General features: G+C 42.8%; 1 protein-coding gene across 8 annotated transcripts in view; it reads right to left on the bottom strand.

Annotated features, from left to right (window-relative positions):
• The window catches only part of plce1 (phospholipase C, epsilon 1), a 103,051-nt gene that overhangs the window by 51,547 nt on the left and 29,533 nt on the right, over window positions 1-21,971 (bottom strand). Inside the window, exons 1-2 of one of the 8 annotated variants that reach the window (XM_070545625.1) lie at window positions 10,524-14,561; window positions 1-133 (exon numbers count right to left, since the gene is read on the bottom strand). The exon at window positions 1-133 is cut by the window's left edge and continues 426 nt beyond it. The exons of 6 other annotated variants lie outside the window; for them this stretch is intronic. The gene's annotated coding sequence lies outside the window, so the exon portion shown is untranslated. Of the gene's footprint in view, window positions 2,875-10,523; window positions 14,562-21,971 lie in introns of those variants that run through there. One more of the 8 variants, XM_070545624.1, reaches the window with a different exon arrangement.

Raw genomic sequence — 21,971 nt, forward strand, 5'->3', positions numbered from 1 at the left:
TGTCCTCTTCATATCCTTGGCAGAGAGTCATCCAATCTGTGGTCTCAAAACAACCCTGCAGGGCTTCTTCAGCGTCCATTGACCATCACAGTTCTTCTTGTCACAGGTTGCCTCTGAACAAGTGGTTTGTATTCTGAGCAGAGAAAAACAAGATTGTGATCTGACTGTCACAGAGGAGGTCTTGTTTTGTACATGTATGCATTCTTTAAATTTGCATAACCTAAATTCAATATCTTGTTTTCTCTGGTGGAGCAGCTGACAAACTGGTGAAATGTTGGAAATGTAGCAGAGAGCGGGGCATGATTAAAATCGCCAGATATAGCCACAAATAATTTGGGGTGCTGGGTTTGTAGCTTAGTGACAACGGAACTGATGGCATCACATGCATTTTCAGCAATGGCTGAAGGTGGAATATAAATGGTTGCCAAGACAACACTGGTGAACTCTCTTGGCAAATAATATGGGCGACAACTTACTGCCAAGAGTTCAACATCTGGGCTGCAGAGACGACATTTCATGACATGGATGGCACCATCTGTTGTTGACAAGCACTGCCACTTCACCTCCTTATCTTTTCCCACTCCTCTTCAGATCTCTGTCTGCTCGTACAGCCAGGAATCCCGGCAGAGAGATGCTGGAATCGGGGATATGGTGCTGTAGCCATATCTCAGTGAAACACATAACACTGCACTGCCGATACTCTGGCTGAGTCCTTGATAGGGCTTGGAGTTCATCCATCTTGTTGGCCAGTGATCTTACATTGCCCATCATGATCGATGGAAGAGATGGTTTGAATTTCCTCTTTCTCTGTCTCCGTTTTGCTCCCGCTCTGCATCCACGCCTCTTACGTGTTAGCTTATTTGGGATTTGTGGCTTCAGTTGAGGTATTATTTCAGCCTTTCCAATGTTAATCAGCTGCCGTGGTTACGCATCATAACAAATGCTCAAAAAGTGAAAAAATAGCAGCGAAAATCCTCCAGGCTTCGCAGCACCAGAAATAGAAAAGCAAAAGGTCCAAAAAAACACAGCCCCTACCAAGACGCCAGAAGAAAAAATGTACAAAAAAGGCTAAACTTACATGCAGTTAACAGAGCTACTCCAACATGCAGCCACCCAGAGCAGCGCAAGGATTGGAATAACTGTGAACAGATACTCTGGCCAACATGTAAAATTGTTCTATTTGTAAATTAAATAAAATAGGTAATCCATCAGTGCTGAACTAATATTTTTGGGTACATTCTACCCATTACAATTGGGTAGATTATGTATTATATGTATTATATATATAAGGTTATGTTAATTTAAAAAAATAGGTAGATTTTCCTTTATTGTAGTCTTTAACTAATATATTTAGTCACATTTTAGAGGACAAGGTGATATTTAACATTCCCAAAAATATTTTTTTTTCAGTGTATAGGACGATTGTAAGTTTCAACAACAGCTGATGCAAACTATCCTTAGAAACTTTTAAGTTCATATGCATACGAGCTCCTTATAACATTTAAATCAGATGTCACTGTCACCAGCCCCGCTGCTGCAGCTATTTCCTCTGGAAAGAACAGAAGCCAAAGTGAGAAAACAAAAAATCAACAGACAGATATGCCACTGTGGGACAAATGAGGTGGAGGGAAAGGTGAGAAAAGGTTCCACACAAGTCAGAGAGTCAGGTACGATGAAAAGAATAATTGGAAGCTGAAGAAAACAGAGCAAGAAAAAGGAGACAAAAGCAAAACGACAAAGGAAAAGCTCCCACAGTGTGGGAGAGTGAACATTGTGCCCTTTAAAAGAAAAAAAAAATGCTCCTGCATTTCTCTTATTGATCAAACTTTTCCTGGAACTAAAATCCACCCGACACAAAAGGAAAACACTTATCTAAACACCAAACACTTATCCAGAACGACTGGCCTAGTCTTTGTCCTTGAGTCAACCTACAGACGGACTGTTTTGGCACAAATGTCAGAGAAAAGCCATTAAGACAACATTTTCAGGCACTCTAAGTGGGCACTTATGCCTTCAATAGGGGGTGGATATTACAAAATCAGACAAAAATCAATATTGCTTACGCAGAGGGATGAGTGCAACACAAGTTTAATGAGAGAACACAGCTCCACTATAATTACCCATAACGTTTGCTTCATATAAAGTGAGTGAAAGCTATATTCATCTGTTTTTATGCTCAGTCTACTCAAATAAATGATTCGTGACAGGCAAAGCTGTGACATAAGAGACACACACACACACACACACACACGTAAAAGTCAACCAACTAGTTGTCTCACTGGGATGGGTTTCCTGCACTGGGTGTAGACTGAGCTGTTGTCAGATCTTAGCGTCCCCAGAGAAAGGAGGCATAGCAGCCTGCACATTTAGAGGGACAGGGGCGAGGAGGGTGAAAAACAAACACACTCAAACAGGACACACCTCAGACCCAACGCTCATACATAACCATTATTAGATTACACTAATACATATCAATAACATCTAATTGTTCCCGTTTTTCTTTACTAACAACCTTATTGCCTTGCTCAGATAGTATCTAAAAAGTCATCATTAAATGAAAACAATAATGTATGAATGCAGTTTCAATTGTTAAAGCTGCTTAAATGCGCACATGCTCCTGGCTTTTCTGTGTTAGTATGACTTCAGATGAGATTTTCTGTTTACTATTAGTTTACGAGAGAGAGAGAGAGAGAGAGAGAGAGAGGGAGAGAGAGAGAGAGAGAGAGAGAGAGAGAGAGAGAGAGAGAGAGAGACAGAGACAGAGACAGAGACAGAGACAGAGACAGAGAGAGAGAGAGAGAGAGAGAGAGAGAGAGAGAGAGAGAGAGAGAGAGAGAGAGAGAGAGAGAGAGAGAGAGAGAGAACATTTGAGCATCAAGTATCAAAGTGACAAAATTACCAGGAAAGTTGCTGTGAGAGGGAACCAGAACCTTGAAACATGAGAAATGAAAGGCCTGGCATTCTCTGATGGGACCAACATCACCCGCCATTCATAATTTTATTTTTTATGCTTTGCTAAATTAATTTATGACTCAGTTTTAATGTTTGTATATTACACACACACACATATATAATTATACTCAAAAGGAACGCTCTCCCCATACTGCTGTGATCTGTCATCGTGTTTTAACATTGCTGTATGTCGCTCACAACCAGTAGAAGGCATCGTTCTCCTGATGGGAAACGACATCGCTGCTGGACTTGTGGTTCCAAGTCCCAGGGTGATAAAACCTCTGGCTCATGAAGGAGAAAACACATCAGTCTCTACTCGTGATGTTGACAAAATCAACAGAAATAATGTACACACCTCTTGATGCAGAACACGAACCCACAGACTCCCGCAAACTTGACTCAGAATCGAACATGCGTGCTGCAAAGATTTATAGAGAGCTGCCCCGCTTTGTTAGTGGTTTGCCAAGTCCCGATGTAAGTAAGACAAAAGAAATAATTGTTAGTGAGTGCTGCACCTGAGGTGCTGTCCAGAGGACCATGACTGCGTCCTGCACCCACCTGCTCAACCTGGCTCCGACTGCTACACCAACATTGAAAAGTTACCATCCGATGCCAGAGCCTAAAGCACCTTGGGAAGCAGCTCCTCAACAAGCAACAGTCCAGACAGCGCCGGCGCTCCGCACACGCACACCACGCACAGCGCGTAGGGCACCACGCTGGGGAAGGGGCACCAAACGCAAGCTTATGAAAAATAATATATATATGATAAAAGACAGATTTCAATTAGATGTGCAAAGCAAGTTAACAGCATGTTTACAGAGAGAAAACAATACAAAAAAGAAAGGAGATGGACCGTGTCCACTTTTCACTCTCTGTCCGGGACGTCCGGACTGGGGGTTCTTATATTGATGAAAATGTCCGGCTTTTCATCCAGGAGCAGGGATCGAATTATGGGGGAGCTGTATATCCTATACATCCAGGGGAGCCGGAAAAAAGTTTTCTACCTATATTACATCATTTATGGACTCTTTTACGCAGAGAGCACAGAGAGCGACACAGCGCTTCGTTGTTGCGCAGCGATCCAGGCAGCTGCTTCCAGCGCACGGTCCATTCTCAAAGTGGCGCAACCAAAAAGCTATAATTAACACACGATCGTTCATGTCCGCACATGTTCTCTACTTTCTGTCTTATTTGTGCCTGGCGCTCTGCTACTGCAGAGCTCATCACCTGTGCTGCGGTGATTTCACCTCACTGATTATTGTTATTGTGTTGTTTTTTCTGTATGTGTGTGTTTGTGTGTGTGTGTGTGTGGGGGGGGGGGGGGGGGGCACCACGAAGCCTTTGTGCTTAGGGCACCAAAATAGCTAGCAACAGCCCTGAGTCCAGAGCTGCCTTTCCTCCAGCCTGTTGCCTGGAAGGACAGGGCCACTTCGTCCTCTACTGCCCGCAGACATACAGCAACGGATGTGACACTGCCAAAGCTCTGACGAAGCGTCCGGAAGTAGTTGAAACTTTTAGCAAAATTAGGTAAAAACTTTGCTTCTTTGTGTTACTCAAAAACAGAAAACCCACGGAAATCGAAAAGAAAGACAGCAACATAACATGGAGGGCTGGAGGCCAGCACCTCCCCGTTGTCAGTAAAGAGAGTTAAAAAGTGGTGAAATAAAATCAGCATGGTTAACACATGTAGAGCTGTAGACTGCACAAGTAAACAAAAGAAGGACATTAAACATAACATTTTACAGGATAACAGCTGATAAAATTGAAGGCAATAGCTAATGGCTAATTATACTAGACAAACCATCCATATTGTGGCCGGCAAAGTCTCCTATAGAATAAAAATGTAAAACATCTGGCCCACTTGTCCAGACACGAACAAGTTATAGCCATCTAATGACTTATATGCTTTTTTATATAACTATGCGCGGCTGAGATTTTCTTATTTTGTTCATCTGCACAAAGATGTGTTAGATGATCCAAAGTAGTAATATCTATATCACTAGGTTTTATTTTGTTATCTTAAATCGTGGAGATGCAGCTCTGGATAATGGCTGGAGATGGGGTTATTGCCTTCCAGCTTGTGTGGATGTGCACAGCTACTGATTTTGGATGTGTATATGAACCTCGTTATCCTGTAGGGCAGAGAATCCAGAGCTGTGTAATGCATTTAGTAAAAAAGCTCCACTCCCGTTATCTACAGTCAAGTGTTCTCTTGTGATACGTACTCATTTGTTCCAAGCAACACCACAGAGGCTGGCAGAGATGACATATGACATAAGAGAAACTGCTGGTTGAAGTGTTTGTGTATAAACGTCCGACTCCAAAAGATCCCTGTTGGGAATGTGGTGCAGCGTTTGAAGGATACAGAGCAGCTGGCTTCACACAAACGCACAAACTCTTCAAGCTCAAAAGGAAACAAGTGGACACTCAGTCACACTCTGATCACAAAAAGAAACAACAGCACTTCGGGGATCTAGTTTGTAAACAAAAACAAAGCATCTGTAATATAAGTAACCAGGCAGAAGACATGAGGGTAATAATTGTATTTGAGCTCTGTTATACAAGTACTGTACGATGTGTACGAGTCATCTAACTCCAACACATCCGACAGGTTGTTCTTCACTAGATTACATTACCACCGATCTTCCATTTGAGCTGGTTAGTGGAACTCAAGCTTTATTAACACAGCTGTCACTAAAACAGGACTGTAGCTCATGTTACACTGTGCATACAGGAAATGCTAATGACTTAAGTGTTGTAGAGGGGAAAGATAACTGCTGGAGGCAGCTGCTTCAGTTCAACCTTCTTTAGTGTCGCTAGTGAAGGTAGCTCCCGACAGCTCACACACGCCCATACTCATCAGTGTTTGCTAAACTGTTTTACAGTTCTCCTGCAGGAAAGAACTTTCAGCTCAAGTTTGCTCAGAACAACAAAACAGAGGAGCCTGGTTGCTACACAATTCAGTTTTTTGTCGTCGTATGTAGAATATCTGACAAGTACCGTCCACTTCCAGTTTTCCACAACACTTGTGAGACCATGCAACAGTGTAACGTTTCAAATCAAATGTGGGAATAAAGCGAGTCAGTCAGCAGCATGACTCTTGTGCCGCCTCCTTTCTACCTGCAACATTGATGTTTTATCTCCACAAATAAAACAAGACTAAGGGAGTTCTGTTATATTGTGGAGATGCTAATGCTAACGGATAGCTTGTACCAGCCGAAACACGCTCTGCTTTCTCCTAGACAAGAAACCAACAACAGCCATCCCTGTCATGAGCCTAGATGGGTAATCCCATGAACGCTAATTTTCAGTGTGACGGCTAATGCAGAAAATAGGGGGTAGAGAGCTATTTTCATAGTCAGCCTGTATGTGAAACTCAGGGTGGCTGACCGTGATTGAAAAATAAGAAAAAAGTTTTGTCTGTGAAACTGCTCTGTGATCAAAAGGGGCATAAACAAACCAGTCGATAAGTTACAAGAATACTTTCATACTAATACTTTAGTATCCTTCTTCAGAAATTACTGATCTCTCCACATAACCCACCATCATCTGTCAGTCTAAACCATTTGAGCCCCTGCAGAGGGTCATTTCTCTGCCTGGCAACAGCCATTCTGAGTGCAGGATTAGCAAAGAGTACATACAGGCACGACACACACATCTGAACTTTCAGCAGGAATGCACGGGCACAAAGTTGCACATAAGCAGACACATGCTTAAAAAGCAGACATGCAAACACTTTGTGACTCATGCATGTGTCATTATGTGGATCCCAGCACACCGGAAACTGGAGAAGCCATCTCCATCTTGAACACTTTAGCTTCGCACAGATTTGCATTATTCACATGCTGACATCCTTTCCTCATTTATCCAAACACACATTATGAAGCACGCTCCTCAGAAATTGATCTGATTGTTTATTATTATCTACCGTCATAGCGTAATACAACTCAGGTGTCAGTGTGGCTCAAAAATAAAAACCCCTTCCTGTTATTGCCATGTAAAACTGCACAGGTCCATTAAACTGGTGATGATGGAACACAAACTCTCACACGGGATTACACCAATCACTTTAACAATGATCTCTCCCACGATGCCGATACTCAACGGATGGAAACGCATCATGTCGCCTCAAAACTACTTTTAGAAGAGTTCTGGAGGGTCGAGGTCATCTGAGGTTGGCTGGGAATTTTCTGCTACTCGGAACGAACGTTGCAGGAGAGACTTTCTTTTCAAAGCATTTGTGCACATTTTCTATAGAACATTCAGGGAATGGTTGAACTCAAATATCATTTAAAGTGAGTGAATTTGAAACAATCCCACCACCATATTTACTTTTGCTCTAAGTCTGATGCTGTAGTATCTCAGCACTCAGACATGCCTAACACCATCTCCTTGATGGTGTATACTAAATCAAAAAAACATTCACCATACACACCCAAACACGCCAAGCAGACATCCTCTCTCAGATTAAACCTGGAGCGTGTGCTGCACTCCTCAACCACTGCGGCAGATTTATATTTACGCACACCAAACACCACTCTCCTTCTCCAAGCAACATTTAATCCTGCTTTGCATCACCAAGAAGCAGACAGCTCCGCTCTGACCCGACCTTTCTCCTCTACTGCTGCGCGTTACACATGTTTCCTACAACAGGAGAGTCAAAGGAGCATCAAATTAGAAGTTTTTGGAGTAGCCGATGCCGCGCTAAAATCTTTTATGTCCTTTTCAGTCATTGTCCTGTCATCGTTTGCCTCTTTCTATTTTAGAGTCTTGACTTTGTGATGTAACAGAGTTCAACATTTTCCTCAATCTGAACGATGTTTCCCATGCCACTGGCAGCCGCGTGATGCTGAAGCGTACTGATTCCATCTTACCACATTAAAAGCTCTCCTCTTTTTGAAGGTTACAGCTGTCCAGGTCAAAACTTTATCTTCATCTATCCACAAGTCGGACGGAAACCGAATGCACACGTGGATCATGATCCTTCTGAAGAAGTGTGTCTTGGACAAACAATAGAGGCAGTAGTATTACTGGTTTGCCGGCTGTCTGAATGTGTTGTTTTATTTCATTTTACTCAAGCATATTTAATTTTTCACTGTTTTGGGTGTTAGGTCAAGACGTCCAGCACCTTCTGAATAACAAATAAACCATGTATGTATGTAACAGGCTGGTTATATTGCTCCCAGCATTAAGCCTGTCATGGTTTACTAGCTTATTTATTGATGATCCATATTATCAGGTTGTTGTTGTTGTTTTGGTTAAGCGGTGTGCACTGGCCCGGGGCTCTCATCTCTGAAATCTTTTTTAAGAAGTTGTGTTTTGGTTTGTTGCCCTTGCTGCTGTCAGGATTAACAAGCACAAGGACCACAGCAGGTTGAGATGTGATCAGACGCTACACCCCACTACCTGTCGGGTCATACCAAAGACTTTAAAAGCCAGACCCAATGCCTCCCTGCTTGACACTCAGCATTAAGGGGTTGGATTGGGGGTTTAAACCACCAAATAGTTCCCGAGCTCAGCCACTGCCACAGCTCACTGCTCCCCATGGGGACGGGTCAAATGCAGAGATGTTATTTCACCCGTGTGTGATGACTAATGGGACCTTAACTTGACTTTAATGGATTTTTCAAATTTTGGACACTTTGTGATTATTTATGGAAGGGGTAAATAAAATCTGCAAAGGAGGGCAGAAATACATGCTTATTGTATTCATGAGATTCTTTAGATTTCACCACAAAAAGATGACATTCAACGGGAAACGATGACCGCAGGACATCAAAACTAAAGTGACTGAGGGGACTGGACGTGGAAAGGACAAAGCAGCGAAAGCAAAAACAAGAGGTGAGAAATGAAGAACACAGGTGATCACAACAGAGGAAATGGAGAAGAAAGCCAGAGGTGACTTGAATTATAATCCCCTGTTGAATTTAACAAGGAACCGTTTCTGCACAGATCCAGAAGCCGAGCCACCTCCTGAGCACGGCCTCACACCTTTAACAAGCTTATGGTATTGGTGCTGGGACTCTGTGTGCATGTGCTGCAAAGACCACCTCTAGCTATCAGAAACTAACAAAAGAAGGATGAGTTTTAAATGAGAAACAACTTTATGAACAAACGGTTTCCCAGAAACCCAAATTTTGAAAACTGCAAAATCTTTTTTTAACCTTTCACATGTTGTTCTAGGAGGCCAGATAAACGGGCCTATTTACACATTTTAACAGCCAATAAATAGTGTTGCAGAACTGAACAATAGGACCTATTAGCAATGTAAATGTGGTTTTAAAAAGAAAAAAAAATGGGGAAGGTTTATTTTTGTAGACTTAAATCTGATGTTGTAATATTACAACCGTGGGTCTCTGGGGGTTAAAGAAATATAAATGATTTACCAATTATAGACATTTGGCTGCATTTACTTCCCAAAAAGAACTTAGCTGGAAAAGCCTGGAGAAAACCAGCAGCCTCACAGATTCATGAACAGGAAAAAATAAGTAACGTAATTAGTGAAGAGAAAAGAGATCAAAGAAGAGGGGTGACAAGTTGTGGTTAATAACACAGCAAGAGGAAAAGTCACCATGCTATTTACAAAAGATTTTACTGTTTGATAACAACAATCCACATCAGAATAGAAGAGCATGACGTTAGATTCATATTTTACTGTAAAAGACAGAAAGGTTTAAACATGTTAAAGAACTTCAAATGAATCCTTAAATGTTCCTACTGAGACAAAAAAAACATGAAAATGTTTATTCTTTTAACTTTATTCTCACTTTATTCTTTATTCTCACATTTATTCTGGGTTAATGACGTTTAAAATAATGTAAAATTATGTAAAAAATATTGCTGTGTGTTTTATTCTAACTGAATTCTTCAGTCATTTTTTATCTCTAGCATGTTGCCAGTTAAGGGGTTAAAATCAGACCCTTTTCACATAATGTGCCACTAAACAATTATACAACAACTGAAGTGGAGTGGTTCGTGTCCTGCAGCTGGTGAACACGTTCTGATTACAGCTTTCTCTAGAAAAGACCCCGTTAGAGCCCAGTCGGACAGGGGAAAGCAGGAAATCTGAGAGGAACATGACAGAATGATCAAATAAATAACACAAATAAAGCAGGGAAGTCCTTAGAGCCAAAACAACCTGGAACTGATTACCCAGAACCCTCAGAGGGACCCTGAACACCCCACTCCCCCATCCACAGTTCTCATGATGTCATACGCCCCTCTCCACCAGCACTGGTCAGGCAGTTACAGATAAGCCTGACGAATGTTTCTCACTTTTACAGTTTGAAGCAAAAATGACTCCGGTCCTGGTACTGCATGCACAGGAATACGTTTTTACTAAAGTGTTTCCACTCACACGTTCTACAAATGACACCAAGTATAACACATTACAATATAAACTCTCTCTGCACAGCTTGATTTGACCCACTACACTTTAATTCTGCTCCACTTTGAATAAAAACATTCATCTTCATTTACTCCACAAACTCTGCAGTGTAAACTTATCGTGGGACTTGATTAAAAGTTGTTCTCCAAGCACGGCAAGAACTCGTAGTAAACAATTTACTTACTGTAACACAAAGAGGCTGAGAAACCGAAGAGAAGCCACAGAGCTCCAGTCCCTCTCAGACTGTGTACACTTACAGGAGTGAGAGAAAGCTTGAGTGCACGAGAGCATGAGAGCCAGAGGGCGAGAGGGAGAGGGAGAGGGAGAAATCTCTACGGCAAACAGGCAGCGGAAGACAAACAAGAGGTAGTGAATAAAGGAAAGAAGGCTGAGGTTCAGAGGGTGCCCCATATTAGGTTAGGAGGCAACAAGTCTGTCACCACATGGCAACACTGCGAGACCTTATCAGAGAATCCTCCAAACACAGAACAGAGATCTGCTGAGCTTCAATCGATCCATTTCCTGGACCCACTCCAGCGTGTAAGCGATGTCAGACAGAACTCAAACTGGATCATTGTGTTCTCACACCTGACACATTTCTGTGGTAAATCATCTAAAGTCGGCTCAAGCTTTAGACTCTAAACTGTTAAATGTAATCCAGGGCAATTCTTTAGCCAGTCAGACAACGTATTGATCAGTCTGTGGCATTATTATTTATTAGTGTCTCCTGAAGCTTGATTAGAGACACAGGTGTGCCACCAGAAGAAAAGGATGACGTGCTGCACCAGGGAATAGAAAGGACAGATGTTCCACACCTACATAGACAATAGATCATTCTAAAATGTCTAAAAATGATGCTAACTAAACAAGCATTTAATAGCTACAGAAGATTAGGGCCACGGTAATAAAGAAAATTCTGACTTTTTTTCTCAGGAATATTAAAGTCAGAATTTGGGTGGGGTCAAATTTCTAAGAGTCAGAATTATGAGGGGAAAAGGTCACAAAACTTTCTTTTCTTTGTTTTCTTTTCAGTGCCCTAACCCTCTTCTGTAAATAGCTGGATACTAAGATGTTGTAATGTTAGGTCCCCAAAGTCAGAGACCAAACTCTCTGTCAGGAATCTTGGTGTGACCTTTGACCCAGCTCTCACACTGGATTCTCATGTCAGTTCTCTTGTTTGCTCTTCCTTCTTCCATCTCAGGAACATTGCTAAGTTGAGTCCCATTCTGTCCCGCTGTGAACTTGAGACAGTTCTCCACACCTTCATCTCCTCACGCTTAGACTACTGTAACTCTCTTTTCACGTGTCTGAGCAGAACCTCCCTGAACCGTCTACAGGTGGTTCAGAATGCCTGTGCTCAGCTTCTGACCAAGTCCTCCAAACACACCCACATCACCCCGCTTCTCCTCCAGCTTCACTGGCTCCCAGTCAACTTCAGGGTTCATTTCAAGATCCTGGTTCTGGTCTATAGGGCCTTACATGGACAAGCACCATCTTACATTGGTGATCTTCTCAGTCCCTGCACCCACCGCAGGTCCCTGAGGTCCAGTGACCAAAGCCTACTGGTTGTGCAGCGCACCAGGCTAAAGACCAAAGGTGACAGATCATTTGCTGCTGTGGCCCCAGACTCTGGACCTCTCTCCCCCTGAGCCTGAGATCAGTGGACTCAGTGGTCTCCTTTAAGAAGCAGCTGAAGACTCACTTGTTCAGACTGGCTTTGGCGTGACCTTCATCACTACCCTCTCCTTATTTAGCTCTTTCTACCTATTCCGCTTTTCCCGGGATCCACAGATTTCCTTTTTTCCTATTCACTTTCTCTCTTCCTTTCCTTACATTTTTAATCATAATTTTAATTTTTTGTTATTTTAAACATATTTGTAAATCTTTTACATTTTTGGTTTTTGTGAAGCGCATCCCGGTTTCTGTCTAGAGAGGAGCTATAGAAAAAATATTTTACTTCTTTTTTCTTTTTAAGTTATTCAGCAAGAAAAACACAACATGTCAAATGTTAACCAAATAAATAACAAACATTTTTTTTAATTTCAATAACTAAAAAAAATAATAATAATAAAACAGTATAAGCATTCGTCAGAGAGCTGTCTGAAAGAGTACTATTGTTTGGAATATTAGTCCATGATCAGACTTTTATTTGCTACAAGAATGGATAAAAGCTAGGAGTTTAGCTTCGAACGTACAGAAAAGTTTTTCCCTGTCAGCGTGAAGATTGTTCCGCTATAATGGAATTAACTCAGCAGTAATTATGTTATTAACTCACACACTCAACTACACCTTTAAGTGAATCAAACTAATAACAAGCTGCCACCACTTAACCGTAAGACTCCTCTCTTCTTCTTGGACAGATCTTTGGGTTTCACTAAAAGCAAAGTCTTCTCTAAAGAGGAATGGGTGTGAATCCTGGCACATGCAGCCGCAGAGCCGCGGGCCTAAATGAACGCACGTGTCTTATTGGCTATTCCAGTGGAAAAAATTAAGCTGTTGCATTTGACATCAAAGTGATCACAGAACAAAGCCAACAGATGGCTTGTCCTCATTTTGCATTCCTTTCATCAATACTGAGCTAATGACACTTGTCTGTGTGGGCAATGATAAGAGCTGGATTCATGTTCCTCTCGTACGTTTGTTACATTCATTGTCTTGTTAGGTTTCTCTGATCTGCATTATTCAAATTTAATATTCACCGTAGTTTGTTTTCCTGACTGTGCAAACGTGGCCTTTAGACAACACAACAAAACACAACCCAGCCATCTTTGTCCACATGTTCCACAGATCATTTATAAGAACACTCTTTTATATAATCGCTGTTTATTTTTGAAATTTTGCAGCCCTCCAGTGGAAATTTGTATAAGTGCTGGCAAATATTCTAGAAAGATGTTTTATTTAGTAAGCTTACAGGCAGACAAATGATGTATTTTATTACTATTCTATATTCATGTAACTAAACACCCTAATGATGTTGAGATTCAGGAAACTGACTGACCACAGGAGGAAATACTTGATCACCACCTTGTTTAAAAGATAAAACTAATTACTGGAATCAGTTCTAATAATGATATTAATTTAATAATAGCTTTAAAACCAAAACATTGTTCTCAAGGCTGTTGATAAATTATCAGCTTAAATGTTCTATTTTCTCCACTAGATGGCACCAAAGGCCAACTAAATTACTACAGTGAGACTTCTGATCCTTTGATCCTAACAGAAGGGATATTAAAGTACTTGTATGAAAGGATTGAAGGATGCTGCTGTGGTGTTTTTACCTGAGGGACCACATTAGCATGGGGGTAATCTGCTCTTGTCAGATTACCCATGATTTACACTCATTGTTTTGATTCAAATAAGATACCAATCTAAAATATACCAACTAATGAATTCCTCATGCCTTCGTCTCTTTTAACATTTGTTACCTGTTATTGATAATACAAATATTTTACCACAGGTCAGCATTTAAAACAGTTTAAAGTAAAAATCTAAATGCACATATTTATTCTCCCTCAAATACAGAAAAAACCTAGATCAATATAAAATGATAGAAGTTCAAACCACACACCTGATAACGTGTCTGATCATTGATAACAAGTTGTGAACACTGTTCGAACTGAATCGATGCTGAATCAGCAACATTACACCTGATCATCTTCACAGAGATGGTGACTCACATGATTCTGCTCTGGTAACCTCGGGGATCGTCTCAGCTGTTTTTATGTGGCACAGGAGCTGAAAAACTGCAGCTCACAGTCATACTTTAGAGTTCCCTCAACTTCTTCCTCATCTGCTTTCACATAATAACTGAGAAGTTCCATCTTAACTGTCCCCACGTCAGTGTTGGTTCACTGCTTCATGAACTCAGCACCACGTTTGTTCTGTTTTGGTAAAAATGTGCAGCAGACTCTCACCTGGTTGATGTTTCCTTCCCAATAGCAGGAGCCTGGGAGCTGAAGCTGAAGGGAGGGGCTTGTTACAGACATGCCCATCCCAGTGCACACTGGGATATGCAGTTTTAGTAATACATACATGGACTGCAGTACCTAACCAAGTTCCTTCTAAACCTCAGAACAGGTGAGTTTCTACTGTCAGAACTTCAGGGTAATTTTACAGGAACTTCCAAACATGTCCGTGTGTCCACTTGACTGGGCCGGCCGAACAGCCGTTTTCAGGAACTTTCAGAGTACTTGATCAGGGGTACTCGAAATGGCCTGGTGGAGTTGCTGAGCCAAACCTTTGGTTAACTCACGATTATTGGTTGTAACTCAGTGGGAAATGACATCAGCAGACGTCCAAAACAACCGGCAGCAGTAAAATTATAAGAGCTGCTTTTTAAGCAGAATGGAAGCAAAAGAACACAATCACCAAATGCAAATTACTGTTACTGAACACCCAAAGCTGGACAACATGGCGGGATTCCCCCCAACCACTTAATTCCCAGGACTATGTTGTCTCACAGAGCACCGTAAAAAACGTAACTTTCTTATGGTCATTGAACGCCACATTTTACATCATCCAGATCTTGATCTTGTGCTATGAGTGGTAGCAGTAGTAGACTTTATTTAACAGATAGACTGGTCCAGTATAAAATAAGATAAAATGCATCAGATATGATCAAATACGCTAAATCCATAAAATACAAAGTAAAATACTTAGAATGGACAGTGTACATAAAAGTGACACACCTATCGACAACTGGATAAACTGAATTATGATATACTTCAACAGAATCATGTATTCCCCCTTGTCCTGTCTGGCTGTGAAGCAAACAGAATTGATGTCTGAATGCTGGTGTCAAGCCTTACAGATTAACTCTCAGGTGGAGCATCAAAGCGTCTGCTTTTAATGTCACGCCTGATACTTAAAACTTTATTGTTATTGTTTTTGAATGCTTTTTAATTCCGACCAGACACGGAGACAGAGGTGAAAGAGAAAGGGAGAGACAAAAACAAGGGGGGGTCCACGAAAATAAACAATAATGAACAAGTCTGCTTCTAGACCTGCAGAAAGAGAAAAAACAAATAACCAAAACAAAAAACAAACAAAAAAAATGGGACACAACAACAATACAAGATCATGCTATCGCTGCGTCAACTTGATGAAGAAATATATAAGGAGCTGCCCCAGAGCACAGGAAACCTAGGGAGACTGCGACCAGAAAAGCCCCCGCCCCCCTCGAGAGGCGCAGAGGACCGCCCCAGGGAGCCACAACCAGCAGCCGGCAGAGTCCCGGGAGACATCAGCGGCAAGCCCACAGGCCCGCCCGCAGCCTCCCACCCCCTAGCTGGCCGAGCCCGGGACCCAGGGGCAACCACTCCCGCCAGGGACCCAGCAGAGCCCAGGGACCCAGACCCCACCAGGCAGCCACCGGGATTGGTCAGGCAGACGCCAAAAATCTTAAAACTCCCTGACCCGGGAGCCACGACCCTGGCAGACCAAGGCACTGCACTCCACACCAGGTGTGGCAGGGAGAGGGGAGACGAAGATCTATATCATCAAAAGAAGTCCCAGGAGAAGGGAGGAGTCAAAAGCCCCACCTGACATATACAGTCATACATAAACACAGTCACACACTCCCTCTCTCATGCTCACACATACGCATACAACCAAAGACTTACAAAAATGACACCCACTCATGCTCCCCATACACACCCTATTCACTCTGGTCCCGGTACTGCTGCACATTGGGTACAACCATTACCGGTTCCTAGAGTTTGACCCTTTCTGCTGGGGTGCTGATGAGCAGGCTCCCCCGCCCAATGCTGAGCACAGCAACCCACCACCCCCGACCCCAACCGGACGGCCAGATCTCCCTCCTAGCCTCCAGCCCCAGGAAGCCAAGTGACAACAGAGGTGTGATTAGACCCCTAGTCTCCCTCCGCCTGCTCCAATATGGTGTTAGTGAGTGTTGATGAGGTGTATTCCATGGCTGTGGTGAGCGGGCAGTGCGGGCATCGTCTGGCCTATGCCAGCTGATGCCACCGCACCAGCCCACTTGCACCCACAGCCCTCAGTGTCTAAGTGCGGTTTAAAATTGGAAGTGGGCACCGGCACTTGGGATGAGGCTGAGAAATCCCCCTGCCAACTGCCGTTGAATGTGCTCACTCCCAAAGCCCTAAGTGTGTGTTTGCGTGGAATGTCGTTGGTGGAAGTGTTTAAGGTGCAAATAAAATTGGGGGGCAGGTTGCCACAGGAATGCAGAAATGGGGTCCATACCCGCACTCCCTGACTTGTCCACCCCCCAAGGTCCTATGTGTATGTTTGTGTGATGATGTGAGGGAGCAGGAGGAGAGAAAAATATGGGGATGGGGAAGAGCCATCTCCCCCACTGGCCCCAATAGGCACCTCTGTTGTCAAAATGCCACCCAGGGCATGGAGACCCCAGCCCATCCTGCCAGGGCCCAAAGCAGCAGCATCACAGAACCTCACGGAGTCCGAGGGCACCAACCCAGCCCCACCCCAGCAGAATATCTACGCCCATCCCTGCATTTGCACAACTTCCAGATTAAATAAGACATAGGACACCCAGGTAAGGTTGGGTCATCCCCCTCCTGGACTTCCCCCTCCCCTGTGATGGGACAGCAGAGGAGCCAAGGTCTACCTGAGGCCCCTGAACCCGATCCAGGCACTGCTGCATGTTCCTGCCTTCTCCCCGGCAGCATACAAGTCAGGACCCGACCGCAAAAGCCCCGCCCAGATCCCCCCACGGGGCCGGCCACCCCCACACCCCGAGCCCCCACCCAGACCCACCCAGGGGCAATGCAGCTGCTGGGCAGTGACCCATGGCAAACGCCAGGACCTCCAAGGGGCCCCATTCACAACCGCCAGTAGTCCACCCCCCGAGGCAACCCAAGCACCTCCAGAGGTGCTGTTCTGCTAGAACAGAATCATGTTATTAATGTAACTGTTGATGCTTTTTGGCTCTGATCAGTGACATCACTCACTGCTGAAGCAGCTGCAATAGGCTGACGTCTGTGCAAAGTCCTCAAAGGGCTGAATTTGAATGGAGACAGCAACAGCTGAGAGAACTGGGACATTATATCTCACGCTCGATTTCCCCCTCCCAGAATTTACCCTGAAGTTCCGATAACGGAAACACACCTAATGCAAACTTCAGCGAGTCATCTTCACCGCGTGCTGCCATGTGATTGGATGGGTGTGTTATTTTTCTAGCTATCAATGAAACAATAAAGAAACAGTGTGACACATATGTTTACAAGAAATAAAAATGCTACAAAGAATTAGGATGAAACTGGGAGAGGCTAAAAGAACACAGAGCTAAAGCGTTAGTCACAATGAAAGGTTTTAAATTCATCATGACTAAATGTCATCATTATCACAGCAGATCTACGGTGCGGAGATAAGGAATGTTCCATCTATCCATTATCTGAAACATTTCATCCTCACTAGGGTGGAGGGAATCTGGTGCCTATCTCCAACAGTCATCAGGCGAGAGGTGGGGGGCACCCTGGACAGGTCACCATTGATAAGAAATGTTTTTGTAACAGACACTGTCTGTTTTGGTGGCCACAAGGTGGCCTCATCGCTACAGCCTGCTCTCCTGGCTCTAACTGAGCCAGGTGCAGCTCATCTCAATCAGTGCACTCCCTGTTAAAAGGCAGCTCCTTCTGACATTCGGGAGGGAAGCTTAGAAGAGGCCTGGTGTTAGAGCGAGTGGTCCTCTTTTTCCCTCCTAGAAAAACCTGACATTAAAGTCTTGTTTGTTACCTGTGTGGTATTGATATCTTCCTCGTGATATAGAGCTCGTTTTGTGTTTAGTAGGCATCCTCGTTAAAGAGCGATCTAGCTCACCCTTTTGGTGGAGCTTTTTGTGTTCATCCCATTCCTTTCTTTTTCCCGGTTTAGTCCCGGCGTTTTGTATTTATTGATATTATTGTTGTTTACCCAGTATTGGATGACCTTTGTGTTTTGTGTCTTAAGACTTTGTTTCCTGCCTAAAGGAGCAGTGTTTTAGTTAATAAACCTCCTTCAAGAGAGTACTACTTGGTTTGTCCTGTCCTTTACACAACCTTCTTTACGCCCTCTCACACCATCATCTCCTAGGTGAGCTGAGGGCTGTAAAAGTTTTCCATACTATTCAAATAAAAAACCCAAAAAGGGAAAAGGCCTCTACAAACACAGCTCTAGCTCTAATAAATGCTAAGACAACAAGCGCTGATGTAACAGCTACCAAACAGTAACACACCCTCGTGCAGTTTTGACACCTTCCTGTAAATCCCCCAAAACAAACAGATAAAATGCATTTCAGCAAAACCAGCAGCCAGATGTGCTCGTGTGCAGTGAACTGATATAAACGTAGCGGGGCAGCTAACAGTGGCATCTAAGTCAGAGGTCACATTGTTGGAGGTGCTGTCGTTTATAAAAACACTACTCCTCACAGAGGCATTCTCAGTATTTACCATCCCTCCAGATTTCTGTGTACGCAAACATCTGAGTGAACAAGAGTGTATCTCAACACACACACACACACACACACACACACACACACACACACACACACACACACACACACACACACACACACACACACACACACACACACACACACACACACACACACACACACACACACACACACACACACACACACACACACACACACACACTAATCACTGGCTAAGCCATAACACCAAACTGGGCAAGAAACTGTCCAACTTGACACATTCCTTTGTGGTCGGACAACATGCAGACTGAACGCAAGAGTGATAAACTCAAGGAGAAATGACATGTAATGTTTGAGTTGTGTTTGTTTAGGAATCATCATTTATAAACACTGATATCTAATTAATACACAAAAATGACACTAGGTATTTAGTCGTCACCTTGATGTTTTAGTTCTCCACTTTGTCTCTGATCCAACTAAACAAACACCAGTTTCTATAAACTAAAAACATTTGTCTTATCAGATAACACAGTTGTTTAAAACATGTTTTACTATTGAGTATCTAGTTTTATTCTCCATGAAATAAGTTAGATAAAAGGACAAGTTGAGTCCAGGGTTATAATGTCATGGATCCCAGCAACAAACTCCCTTCACCCCCAGACTCCCCTTCCTACCTTGCAGTCCTTATTCAGCCTGACATATAGACCCCTTATTTGTTTGTAAACAAAGCGGATGCGCGCGCAGCTTGCTAGCAGAAACAAGACCCGGCTTTGTCTGGTTTCTTTGTTGTGGTTGCGTTGATTTGGCTAACGATGTTGTCGGTGTATTATAACAGTTTATCCTCTAGCGATAAAACTTGCTACGTTGCAAAACTGACATTAGTCAACGGGACACATCTTAACGATCCATATGCGTTACAGCCAGGTGAGTGGATCAACGATGAGAAAAAATGGCCCAAACTTCAGTGGCCAGACATCCACGTTTACCTGATCGACACGCCGAGCCTTTATTCCTGGGAGAGCATGAAGTCCTACAAAACCCTGGATGCGTACAGCTATGTAATGCACAACCATGTTCAGGACATACTATTGTAAGATTATAATATTGAAAACTTTGTGGCTATGAAGAATAAGGTGCTGCCGAGTCAAATACAAGGGAAGAAAACAGAGATGTACAAAGTCTGGGTCATTGTAAACAAGAAAATCAACTGCATTCTGACAGCGAACTGCAACTGCATGGCTGGGTGAGTCATTTACAATAATATAATGTTATAAATTATCATTAGCATTACTTCCATAGCTATATTACCTCTTCTTTAGCCACTGTTGTGATTGTAAACATTTCACAAGTGCTGCAGTTATTCAGTGGTGCATCTGGCATAACTGTCTTGTAACCATTTAAGCAGACATGTCTAACAAATCTTATTTCGAGGATTTAACGGCAATTTTATTTCTTGTCCCAGCTTGGGGTCATGCTGTAGCCATGCTGCTGCACTGATGCTGGAAGTCGAGCTGTGGGTCAGGTATGGAAAGACGGAGCAGGCTTGCACCTCAGGGGGACCACAAAAGAGGGATCAGCTCATCACCCGTGTAACCAGAGATGAAGAAATGCTTCACACAGCCCTCGCTCTTGCTGAACAGTTCTTCACACAAAACATTCTGCCTGAGCTTCTAACACACAGCATGGACCCCAAACAACAAGCACCTAGAGTTTTGTGAGGATTGTAAAAAAAAAAAAAAAAAAAAAAGCCAAAAATAAAGCACGTTGAAGCATTTATTCTAACTGTTCTTGATAATCACTCGACATTTTGCACATAGATTATTCGAATTAAAGTGTGCACCTTACCAAATACATTTGTGCTCCTGACTGGGTTATTGATAACTGATGCTGTTTACATACACAAAAAAACTTTTAATGCATTAATTGACTATTAAACATTTTATCAAGTACTTGGTTTCTTTTTTTGGAACTATACATTTGCAAATGTTAGTTAATGCAGCACACACAATAACAATGTCATCTAACAGATCTACCTGTGAAAGTGGAATCACAGTAGAAAGAATCTTGAAAGTTTTTCATCTACCTATTACTCTCTCAATATGTATTCTAACGTTGGACAAGCGCCGTGATGTTTCTACTTCCTGTGCAGGCAGCTGCTTTCTTCCTTTGGTAAAGTGAGGGATCCTCAGAGTAGCACCACGCAAGACAAGCTCATCTCTGATGATAAAGCCACAATCTGCTAGTATCTCATCATGAACCTGTAGAAGGTCATAAAATCCAGACTCAGCTGTGAGTTGTTTATCTGAGACACATCCACCCCAGCCTGCAGCCTGTGTTATGGCTCTTGTAATTTGAATAAGTTTGTGCCCTGGCTGTTAAACTTGTGGGTCTGTTAATAAAGATTTCTGTGCAGTCAATAATGCACCTGCAACACTGGTATTTTGGTTTGAAACATTTTGGCATATTCTTTAATACAGCTTGCTAACTTGGCCACTTGATTAAAGGTTTCAAAGTCAGAGACATAACAGGGAGCCAACTTCTCAAAATTTTAGAGATGTCACATTCAGTGACATGGTATATGAATGCAATATCCTTATTGGTGAGCCCCAACCGAAGTTTCATGAGGGCGACCAACAGATGGTCCTCCAGGGTCAGAGATTACGCACAACCCCCCACGCTGTCTTTAACCGTCTGCAGGACCCAATTAAAAAGAGCACTGGTCAGACCAGTGCAAAACGGCACCTGGGCGGCTTTCAACTGGAGGGATGCAAATGAGAACTGTGTAGCCCTGACCAGCGTTTTTAATTGTTCATTCTCAGCTTTCAGTTTGTTGATGTCCACGCGCAGGTTGTCACACTCAGTTTGAAGTTGGCTGTACTTCTGTTTGAGGTCAGCCTTTGGCACCTTAGCTTCTGAAGAATAAATTAGACAAAGTCAACAGTTACATTCTCTGGGTGATCAGTAAGAATTTAACAAACAAATGACAGCTAAGTAACTTAGTGATATTCACAACAAATATTTCAACATGATAACAATCAGGCTAAACCACGCAATGACTGCCGTCGTCATCGTAAATTACTAATATGTTAACGTCTAGAAACAAATTGGAAGCTAATGCTATTGGCTGAGTTTTTCCATAGTAAAAATCAGCTTTACAGAGCGTGTTGATCACGGTTAAAGGTTCTTACCAAGACAAAGATCAGCACCAGGCTCTTTTCCAACATC

This window comes from Nothobranchius furzeri, chromosome 16 (assembly GCF_043380555.1).
Source record: "Nothobranchius furzeri strain GRZ-AD chromosome 16, NfurGRZ-RIMD1, whole genome shotgun sequence".
Taxonomy (NCBI): Eukaryota; Metazoa; Chordata; class Actinopteri; order Cyprinodontiformes; family Nothobranchiidae; genus Nothobranchius; species Nothobranchius furzeri.